Raw genomic sequence first — 12,916 nt, 5'->3', positions numbered from 1 at the left:
TGTTATATGATTTATACAAAGAAAATTTGATGCAAGAGATTTGAGAACATTGTCTTGAATATTTTGTAGTCATAATTATGAATTTCATTGAATAACTTCTAAACCTCTCTATAACAAGAGCTCTAAGAGAGTTTGAGTCCTTGCCTTTTGACAAAAAAAGAAGATTGATTTTTATTTCTTTGATTAAAGCATAGGGATTGAATGCTTAAGAGATAATAAGACCAATAAGTGTGTAGATATGCCATTACATGATTGGTCATTTGTTTTTAAATTAGAATTTTTTTTAAGACAAATATTGACATGTATATACTTGTTTATTAACTAACACTTATAATTAAATAATTTTATGCTTTATATTTATTTTTAGTGATATGAATTATACATACATACATACATACATACATACATACATACATACATACATACATATATATATATATATATATATATATATACAAAGATGTGTTGGTAAGTGTTGGTCGACCTATTGTAAACATGAATTTGTGTTATATCTCTACATTATTATATTTATTGTGTCTTATATCTACACCATGACATTTGTGAGATGACCATATTTATGGTGGTATATTCTCTTATCCATGATGAAAAATGACATCAATTAATGATAATGGAATTCGAGAAATTTAGAAACAATCACTTTTCCTCTTCTTATCACTTTGACAGAGAAATTTCCTATACACTTTTTTGTGATACTTTTGCTTTCAAGTAGAAAGTATTATAGTGACTAGTCCTTTCATTTGAGGGCCTTGTTCCAAATTTTCTTCACTTTAGTTGATTCCATCATTGGGAAGTGTAATGCCTACCCCTACTTGACTTTTTTGATTGTATTGTCAAACTATTTTAGGCTAGTTTTTTTATTGTGTTTTATGATTAGTGGTACTTGGTTACTGGATTAGATTAGATGTATTTCATACTCAGTTAATATATGTGTTGAGTTACTTTAGTACTAGTTATTTTATGTATGTATGATTATACTTTGATGATGATTGTATACAATGATTCTAGTTATTTCATGACATTAGTTAGATGAACTATTTTATGTGGTTTCTATGAATATCCCTACCCCATACTTGCATGTGTATGGTGTGCATGTATGTTTTCTTTATGTTTGATGTTTCTGATATGGTTGAGGAAGGGGGTTGTAGTCACTTGCTAGTCGAGATCTACAAGATGAACCACTTCTTGCCATTGCATGTTTAGTTTAGAATATATGTGTTTGTACATGCATGGATTTTATGCAGATTGCATGTACTAGGTATCAACTTCCCTGAATTGCCAGGATGAGTGTATCCTATCACAATATTTCAATGGTATAAGTGGGGAGATAACTCTTGAGTCCAAATCCTAACCTAAGCCAATTGTCCTAGAAAATAGGACAAGTATCTAAGTTTCACCTTTCCAAATTCGTCAAGTGACATTAATTTGTGATTTTGACCCTGGTGTTTGATTTCGTTTTATGTTTTGTATGATGGGTTTTCGTATTCAATCTTCTGGGCATGTGGTGATTTTTTGTTTTAATTAAATCAAATTAAAAGATAATTTAATGATTTAATTTAATGAAAATTTTATAAAGAAAAATCAATATTTAATCTTATTTAATTAATTGAGAAATTAATTAAATAAAGGAATTAAATTTAAAAGATTATATTAAAGTTCTATTTTTGACGTATATATATTTATTTAATTTAATAATTATTATTTAGGAGTTTTATTTTAACTATAAACTCTAAATAATATTATTAGTTGAATTAATAAATATATTATTTAAACATCTTGTGAATTTATTAAATAAAAGAATGAAACTTAAAGATAAAGTTATGGTTCTAATTTAGGCATAATTGTATTTATTTAATTTGAATAATAATTATTTAGGATTTTTATTTTAAATAATAAACTCTAAATAATATTATTAGTTGAATTAATAAATATATTATTAAAACATCTCGTGAATTAATTAAATAAAGAATTGATTTAAAGATAAAGTTAAAGTCTAATTTTGGGCATGATAATACTTATTTAATTTAATAATAATATATTTAGGAGTTCATTTTTAAATAAATACAAAATATTATTATTACCTAAATTAATAAACATTATATTAAAAACGTCTTGAATATTAAATAAAGTGAGAAAGCAAATTAATTTAATAAAGATATTTTAAATTGCTAGAAGTGTGATGAAGATGCAAAAGGTAATAAGATAATTAAAAGAAATTGATCAACAAGTTCCCTCGCGTGATTGCATAATCAGAGCCCCAAATTAAGGGAGAAATCTTTATCAGAGATCGCATGATTACACAATCAGAGCCCCAAATTAAGGGAGAACTCTTTATCAAAGACCTAGAGTTCATTATGCAATTGCACAGGTTTTGGAGGAGCAATTTTAGAAAAAGGAACCTATTTTTAGAAAGAAAGGGAAATTCTTGCATGCTTCATTTGTTGTCGACTTAGCATCAGATTCAAGTAAAATCTTGTGGTTAATTTGCAGAGTAGATTTACATTCTTCAGTTTTCATGTCTTCTTTGTGTCTGGTTAAATCTATTTTCAAAACTTTTAGAATTGTTTGAAACCCTTGTGATTAAAATTTTGTTATTTTATATTATTGATTACGTTTGTGCATGAAATAATAAAATTGAAACCCTTGTCGTATATTTTAATTATTCTTTGTTTGATTATCTGTATATGAGAAATAGAGATTTGAAACCCTTGTGTTAAAATTTACTGTTCTCTGCTCTTGAATACATTTGAGAAAAAGTTAAATTGAAAACCCTTGTTTGATTAAATCGAGATTAGGGTTTTGAAAAGAAAATGAATTTTATTTTATAGATTTTAACTATTTGATCTAGGTTTCTCTACCAGATTCCTATTGGAAAGTTTCCATTTTTTTAGTAAGTTTCCGTTTTTAGTAAGTTTCTATTTTTAGAAAGTTTATATTTTAGCAAGTTTCTATTTTTGGAAAGTTTATATTTTTATTAAGTTTTCATTTCAAGAAAGTTTATATTTTTAGTAACTTTCTATTTAGCAGGTTTCTATTTTTGGAAAGCTTATGTTTTCATTAAGTTTCCATTTTAGGAAAGTTTCTATTTTTAGCAGTTTTTTATTTTTGAAAAGTTTTTATTTTTAGCAGGTTTATATTTTTAGAAAGTTTATGTTTTAATAGGTTTCTATTTTGGAAAAGTTTCTATTTTTAGTAGGTTTCTATTTTGGAAAACTTTCTATTTTTAGCAGGTTTCCATTTCAAAAAACTCTCTATTTTTAGCAAGTTTCCTTTTTGGGAAAATTTTTCCAAAGTTTAATTAATTTAAAATTATTATCATTAATTATTTTAACAAGTATTGTTAAAAAAATTAATTTAATTATTTGAAAATTTTATTTATTACTGTATTATTTAAATATAATTCTAAAGTAAATTGAAAATCAAAGAAATTAATTGGGAGAATTAATGGTTATCTTTAGTAAACTTGGGTTGTGCTTGATGATTTAATTTTACATGAAAATGATTTTTATTGCTAGGGAAATTTTCTTATTTGAAAACCTTAGTAATTAACATACTTTAAAAAGATGAAAATTGTGATGTGTATGTTAAATGAACTCTTATGTTTTGATAACAAATTGAACTATGAAACCATGTTTAAACAACTTTATATGATTTATTAAATCATCTAAAATTCTGGTGAACTCATAAACCTTAGTAAATCTAGTAACTAGAGAAATAAAAACTAAAACTTGGATTGAGATCAGAAAACATTATGAACTATAATATTTGGAAATGAAAATGAAACTTGAAAACCTATAGTGAACATTGAACTTATGTGTTTTCAAAATCTTATGAATTGTGAAAATGACTTTTGTATATACTCTTTATGATGTGTGGTTTATTGATGCTGGGTTTCAGGGTTGACTTGGTACTTTGACCAAATCAAGATGTTTACCAGAGGCTCAGGAGTTTTTTTTGTGATGTCATGATGATGTTTTGATCATGATCTTTTATATTCAACCATGGTAATGTGTTTGGTATACTCTATGAGGTGTTTTAATCTATTGATTGTTATTGCTTTCTAGTGTTCTTGTGTGAAATTGAGGTGAATGGTGTGACCTATATGATATAACCTTTGAGTCTTCGATCAATAGCTTTTGGATTGCTTTTCAGTCACTTGTATATGACTAAGGTGTTGGTATGATTTGTTTTTGGTGATGTCATTTATGAAGTGGATTGGTTTATGTGTACTTTCTTGGATCAGTCTTGTTAGGATGATCATTTTGATAGAATTTGTGATTATGATCAGTGATTTTCAGTATCTGTCAGTTGCTTGTTTAAGAAATGATGTATGGTATGTGGTCTTTTGAGATCTTTTTTATTTTACTGAGCTTAGGGTAGGTTATTCATATGTCATGTTGGTAAGTGGCTTGTAATGGAGGCTGAGGCCCTAAAGTGGCTGACGGGTAACCCATTATAGGTTATTTAATAAGTGATAACATTTCATTAAATGGATTTTAAATGAATTAATAAGAGTCATTGTTTTACTTGCCCATCCCTTAAGTGCTAGTATAGGCTAGGATGGGAGTAGAGAGGATGCTTGGTTGCAACAATTCTTTGTTAGTATGTCTTGTCAGTACGAAAGGATACTAGTGCCGCATAGAGTCACTAGGGGGCTAGAGGATTAAAAGACTAGCAGGGTAACCCTAGAGTTGGTTCATGCAATGACACCTACCCACATGTACAGTAGATTTCCTACATGTCTGTGTTGCCTTTGGGATTAGTTGATACTTGTGTCTTGGTACCCTTTGAGATAGTTTGCTTTCAGGTGATTCCTTGAACTTAGATGTTGTTTTTGACTTTTGTGTTTGCTATCATATTTGGGACTTGAGTTTATCTCCTTAGCGCAATGGGAGTGGACCTTTTTGGGTTCAATGAGGTCGGGTGGTAGTGCTTTTTCTTATACCATTGAGATCCAACCGTCGAATGCCGCTACTGGATGTGTTTGTGCAGATGTTCCTTTCTATCTATTCCTGTATTTCTATGATGGATGGTTATACTCTAAGTGTATGCTATTTGATTTCATAGATCTTACAAGATGATGTATATTATTTGAACCTTTCATACCCTGTGACTTGTACAATGGATGATTGTGCATACTATTTATTGCCAAGTGGCATCATATATAATTGTATTTTATTTAAATGAAACTTGTACTTGTAGTTATTCTTTAATGTGGATCTATTATACATTGGTTTTAGCATTAATTAAACTTAAATGTGATTCAACGTCATTAGACCCTTAAGAGTTATAACCTGTTTATGTGTTGCTAATGTATGAGTATATGTTAATTGCTTCCACTATTCTATTATTGTTGTTGTTAAGTTATTATCTTTAACTTTTTTTTAAAAAAATGTCTATCAAACTTAGTAAAACTTTAGGTTAATTTCTTTTGGGTCACATGGTGGGGTGTTATAGGAAGAGTACATTCTTTAACAAAAATATAGTTTTTATTCTGGTAAGGAAATATTTCAAGTTGAACAGTTTGTTTCTAAAAGTTTAATAGTAATTGACAACTTTATAAAATAACTAAAGTTGAGTTTATTTGTAAAATTTGTAATGATTTACATAAAAAATGGAATAGAAAGGTTACATTTATAAGTCCAAAAATATAGACCATCATTTAATTATTAGTCATATTTAGTTAATTAAATATATTATATATGATCTTGAATTTGAGCTTCAAAAGTTTGGTTGTAGCCTTTAAAGGATAATTATGTTGAAAATGACCTAATTAAAAAAATAGACTAGAAATTAGTTTCATGTTTGGAAAGTTCCACTAAACTCTTGATTTGGTGCACTGAGTTTAGCCTCTTTAAAAGCCATTGGTTTCTTACATTGGTGTATCAATATCACCTTACAAAGCTCTACCCTGGTTGTTGCACTTTACTAGAAGGAAACCATTTTTCAAGTTAAGCAATAGCTTTAAGCTAGTAATTGATGCAAAAGGATGTTACATAGTTTCAAACAAGCATGGTGATGATTGCATATGTGTTGCCTACTTCGATCTTGGCATCTTCTTTCAAACTCTTTGATGTAATGGCTACAATTTTGGGATATGATGATGACCCTAGTTTTGTTTGTGGTTCTTCTTTGACCTTGTCTTCCTAAAAACTAACAGTGTGTATTAGGCTAAAGTCCTTACCATACAAATGTAATGTTTTCTATGGGTCCTTATGTCAAGTGTCCAGCATAGGCACTCTTAAGGGTTATGCTTCACTTATGTTGGGTTTATACTTCATATGTCGAGAACATGGATAGTTGGATAGTAATAGTGTTTTTTTTGGTTTGCCCCTTTGTTGCATGAGATTTCTGCAGCAGATGGCAAAGCTTATATAAGTTGTATGTAAGTTTTTCCTTTGGGTCTTAATAACCAAACTACCAACTTTGTAAATTTCTATATATTATCAATAGTATTATGGGTCTCTAACCTTTTGTTTAAAAAAATATTTATTATAATAATAATTTATCTAAAAAATTTGCAAGTAGCAAAAAACACCTAAAATATGGTTCGTGGATATCTATCAAATGTTCAAATAACTATTATCCATTGTGTCAAGTCAAAACTGATGGTATTTGTAATACAAATAAGTGTCATTTAGACAACACACAAAGATTCATATTTTTCATATTTCATATCCATTATATCAGGGCCAAAGTGACAAACTTTCTTAATAATATTTTTTAATGTTGATGTATATTGATTTCCTCCTACTATAGTATCCTTCGAATGAATAGTAAGATTATACATGTTGCATGGTGGTGTACATGTTTCGTTCACATATAGTTTTATTAAAATACAATATTTTAGTTTATTAGTGTCACGTTGCAACATTTGTGACTACAATTAAAAGTCACACTTCAATTGCTACAATTTCTTACTAATTAGTTTGTAACAAATTGTATTTAACTTTAGTGTGAACTTTGACACTTTGTGTCCTTTTATTTTTGAGAGGGATAGTTTATTTGGATGAGAACTTTATTTCACCATTCTTATGTACATTTATCAAAGTTTGTTACATTTTAACTTTAAAAAGTTTAATATAGATAAATAAAATCAATTTTAATTTGAGTTCGTTTATGTATTTGAATGCATGTTTGGTCCATCTTGCTATTATTTGGTACATATGTGACTAGCATTTGTATTAAAAAAAGTGCAATGGTTATGTTTTGGTGTTGCATTTTAGAAGGCAATCAAAATGAAGAGAGAGATTTGTAGAAGTGAATAACACTTTCATGACAACCATTGTGGAATACTTTAAAACTTTTTATATAATAAAAGAGACACTTTTTAAGTATTCAATTTGTTTATATTTTTCATTATAGAAAGGTACTTAGTTATCTTAGATCAGTGGAAGGGATGCTTATTTTTAGCTTCTAAACCTTGATTTGTTTAAGTAATAGGTGTTGCAATTGAGACTCCTTAGTTTTCCTCAGTATGCTATGAACATAATAGAAAAATATATTCAAATTATTATATAACATCTATAAATAATGTTTAAAGATTCATAGATTACTTATAGTAAATAATATTCTTAAAATACTTTAAAAATAAAATTTCAACTCGAAAAATATTCTACATATTGAAATTAAGAATCATATCGTTTAAAGTTATGATTAGAAAAAATGTATTTATTGAAATAAATGCATATAAAAAAATTGCTTTAGGTAATTTATTTTTATATTATGATTATTAACTGAATACTTTTTTATAGGTTGACTTGGAGAACTATTTCTTTTGTGGTTTAATAGCCTCCTTAAACTATTCATAAATATTATCAATCTAATTAGAACCATAAATGTCATGCAAATAAAATGATACCATTTATAAAGTTTAATAATGCTATAATAATGTCAAGATATAAAATATTATATAATTTTACAAAACCTACCAAATTAATTAAAATCACATTATTATTATACTATAGCAATTTATTACTATATATTTTTTCTACCATATTTTAGATATTTGTTAAAATGTTTAGTTCATTATTAAATTATTACCATATATTAAGCATTTAAAATCTTAATCACAAATCATACACATAAATACATTAAAAAAATTAATAATCTAAAAATAAATTTTCATTCAAAAAACTTAAACAAAAATCAATTCAATTATTTATAAATAAATAAATGTTACTTCTCGAATTAATAAAACCACTTCTACTTCAAACCATGTTGATGCATGTCATAAAGTTGATCTTGCTTTGTTAATCCAAGTAATGTGCATTGGCTTATACATCTAAAGCATGCATGGAAGAGCTTGTAGCTCCACTAAAATATTTGTTTCGGTTTGTATTTTTCTACAATGGATCAAGTATGGTTACCAAAGTAATATTTGATAATATCCCAAATCCAATAACACCTAGGTTACATTGTGAAGAAATGTAAAAGTAAATGTTTGACCCAATACACAAAAGTGGATAACACATAAATTTAGCTCTCTTGCTTTTCATGTTGTAGTAGTTATTTCTACCATCTTGTAGTAGTTATTTTATAGGTATTTTTGTAGATATGTAAATGGCAAAAAGAGTGGCTAGAAATTTTCATTTTACTTTGCCTCTTGTAGAACTCTTTTTGCATCATGGAAGTTTTTATTATCTTTCACAAGTCATGACACCTTGTTTATAATTGTAGCCAACATGAAGGAAATGATCATTGTAAATGGTCTTAAACTTACCATGGTAGTGCAAGCAACTATGACTACACCAAAGGAATTTTTCGAGGCTAAAGGGTGATTGACATCTACAAATTACTTTGTGCTTATCGTTGAGCCTAGTTAGGGCCTACAATGCATTTATCGTGCTATATCATTGGTGGTCTCATATGCATGGTAAGGGATCTCAACTACCTCTTATAGGTTGGGGATAGACCTTAGGGCCCATATGCACAGTGTAGAGTGCTTGTTTGATAGGAGGATTTCCCTCTTTATTTCAATCAAGAGCATAAAAAACCTCAACCAATCCAAGGAGAAATTGACAATTATCCATTACAATTTATGTAGCTCCTAATCAGAATAACCCATGTTGAAGAAACCATTTTAGTACAAGAGGGTTCTTTGCATCAAGTACAAAACCAATAATTAGATGTGCTTGACCAAATTCAAACCATAAACTTGAGCTGAAAATAATTTCATTCTCTTGTTAATTCCTTCACCACCAAAAAATGACAAATCTATCACTAAGAAGTCAAGTTTACTACAACATGATCCTTAAATTTCAAAAGAGGCAACACTACTTCATATAATGTTGATGCATGCCATCAAGTTGATCCTTCCTAGTCAATCCAATCAATGTGTTCCAGGTCACACATCTTAAGCTTGCATAGAATACCTTAAGATGCCTCAACCGCTCCAAGGAGAAATCGATAATTATCCATTACATGGTAATAAGTGAATATAAATAACATTCAAGATCAATGTCACTTATATGGTATCGAGTGATTTTTGTAAAGAAACAATTCATGAGGTTGAAATGATGTTCTAGGAAAGAGATTTAGCTCTAGCAATTTGATATGAATGCTAGGTTCATCTAGAAGGTTTGAGTTGACGCATTAAATGAAATGTAAAACCTAAACTATTATTTAACTTCTCATCATTGGAAGTGACATTAGAGTTTTAGGTTGATTCAATGGCAGTGTCTGCATGTTTTTAAGGATTAAATAAATTACTCGGAGTAGTAGTGCTCTAGATTCTGAATGACATAATAGTAGATAAACATTTCACCATTTCTTTGTATTTCATGAGATCTTTTTTCATATTCGATAAATCTTGATGAGATCATGGCAAAGGTGATTTGATAATAAGAAGTAAAAAAATTCATTTGTTGATTATGGGAACACTTGATTATACTAGAGAAAACCTCCTATAACCTCTTATTTTTCAATCTCCTATAAACCATATAAAACATCCAACAATTCATTGACACATATAAACCATAACCCTTAAAGATCCCTCAAATTATAGCAATCATATTCTATTACTCTCTATAGATCCTAATCCACCAAACCATCCATACTTATAGTTCCTCTATTGAACACACCTGAATATTCAAAACGAAGATTGAATTTGTCTTCACCATAAACCTAAAGACATTTTCAATCACAATTGCACATCAATTAGCATTAGCAAACTTATGAATTGAAAAGGATAAGTACTAAAAAATACTATACGTGTGAACCCCATAATTTTATGCGAAGTAGCAAAGGAGAGAAAAATCATATTGAGATTCAACTCATGCTAATTTGCATGTAGTGTACTATGTTATCTGTGATGCCACCCTGGTCACCTTGTCTTGGTTGGTGACCTATTTCACCTTTCGGTTGTAGTTTTATTTGGTCTAGACTTCATTGTAAATCTCTTGATTTGTAAAGGGTTTTAGGCACCCTTCAAAACCTATTTAACTTAATCAAAAACAATTATCTTAGACACATAAGTTTTACCTCTTAATCCTTGCAGTTCACTCAAACCTCAAACTTTTCGTGCAAATACCATAAGTAATTTAGATATCTCAATATCATAATACATTTTATCATGATCGTGTTGACCTACACTAAAATCTTTTTACATATTTTCAACATAGTCAAACATATTCTGACTCCTCCAATGCACTACCTCAAATCTGTCTTATACTTCTTCCAACGATTCCAAAAATGCCAACTCATCGTACCACAACATCTAATATTCATCATCATGTCACTAACCATGATCACACTTACTAAACCACTCATCGATTTGGAATCTTCTAATTCTCTTCAAGAACTCAAGTGTTAGTATTTTCTTAGTAACTATGACAACTCAAACTCTCTTGTTGGTCAATCAAATGAGTTGTGGTCAGAATCATAAATAAATATAAGTAAGTTGATCTTATACTTGTGATTGCATCTCATGATTCCACTTGTACTATAAATGTCACCAAAATTTTATCCTCACTGTCAATTGATCTTTTGCACTTGGATGTTTTCTTGCATTACTGAGCATGTTAGCAAATATTTATTCATGCAATGTTCATTAACTTTGGATGTGCAATGTGAATATAAATTTAACCAATTGAATAATTATGAAATAGATCTAGGATCTATATGTATGTAGTCCAATCCAAGTATGAAAATTATATTTATGAGATGAGATGAGAAAGAGAGAGAAAAGTGACCTCAAAACGTGCAAGGAAAGGTGTTTTTTTCTCAGAAAATTGTCGATCCACAACTGCAATAGAAAATATGGTTATAAATCTATGATTAAAATTGAAAACCCTAAAATTATTAGATCTCTAGGTAGAAGTCAATTTGGGTAAAACCTACTTCTAGGTTTATAGGATGATATACGTCTTCGAAGAGCATAGAAACAAAGTCAACCCATATTTTTCTTGAAGCCCTTGACTAATAGTTGCCATATCCTAATTCCCAAATCCAATAAGTCATTCTTGTATACAAGAAAGAAATATTTTTGTTGGGGGGAGGGGGCAAGCGATTCCCTTAGTCAAGCCCCCATTTAGGAATTGAGACATATCTATACATACAAGCATTCATAAATCTTGATGGATAACAGATCTAGATCCATCCATAGAGATATAGCAAGTAAGGTGATTATTTACATGTGTCTTACTTTTACATTCTTTCACATTTCAAAGTTAATTCATAAATGGGGGCTTAGCCAAGGAAAGCCCTTCCCCCACCCCCCCACCAGTAGCAAAAATCCATTTTTCATGTGTAAAGTAGTAGATCTACATGTTTTTGGAGTAGTGAAATCAGATTTTGGAACTAGGGCTTAAAGTTTCTACTGGATTTTTAGGTTTCAATTTTTGTGTATAGAGAAGGTTGAGGTCGCCCTCGACTTCAACTGAGGTCAACTTGGGAATTAAGTAGAATTGGACCCTCTAGGTAAAATTTCACCAAAATTTCTCAAACTTTCAAGATTGAGAGATCTTAGTTTTAGGGTCCTAGATATGGTTTTTTCCTAGTTTTTGACATAGTTTCATAGCCAATTTTGAGATTTAAATTGTCCCTCAAGGTGAGTTTTATTACTTAGTTTTCATTTTATAAAACTTATTTTTATTTATTATATATGATCCTTTCAGGTTCTCAATCACTATATATGCGTCTACATTTACTTGCAATTCAATTAGTCAATCTACCTGCATGAAGTAAATACTTATTTAAACCAATTAATAGAAAATAATTAAAGGGAAACAACATCCTATAGAAAGAAATCCTTATTATGTTTCTCTACAATTCCTATGATGTTTCTCTAAACTATGTAAAAATATTCTCCTATTCTTTGGGAGCATATCAATCTCTTATTCTCTCAAGGATCCGCTTTTCCTTTGGTTAAGTGCTATTTGTTTACCATATGACATCCAATCTTACATAAACATGTTGATTTACATTAAAGATGCATATCCTTGACTGCAACCTTGTTCATTATTTTAAATTGGGTTTCTATGGTAAATAAATACCTTACCTTGGAGCCTAGATAATGCATCATCCTTTACAAGGATCCTTTTTACTTCTTGCATGGAATCTCTTTTCATTCTTCCCTTCCATGGTCCCATAGGAGTTGTACCCTCTTTGGTTGGTATTGGGTGTTTCTTGTAGATACTATCTTGATTATGGACTTTCTTTAATATCATTGTTCATAACTTCCTTAAGATGGAAAAATTGCACTAATTTGGCCATATTAAGGGGGGAGTACATAGCCTCCTTAATGCATATATTTTTGTTCATCTTAAGAATGACAAATGGAGTACACTTGTTAGGTCCAGTCACTCTCCCTTTTCACATATTCAGGATTGGTTAACTAGCATACCATAATTTTCTAGACCATTTGATGTATCATTGCATGGAAAAATCAATCATCATG

This window comes from Cupressus sempervirens, chromosome 6, assembly GCF_028749045.1.
Source record: "Cupressus sempervirens isolate cs-2001-9-10 chromosome 6, ASM2874904v1, whole genome shotgun sequence".
In the NCBI taxonomy this organism is placed as follows: Eukaryota; Viridiplantae; Streptophyta; class Pinopsida; order Cupressales; family Cupressaceae; genus Cupressus; species Cupressus sempervirens.
The sequence above is the reverse complement of the archived record's forward strand: the minus strand, read 5'-3'. Positions refer to the sequence as shown.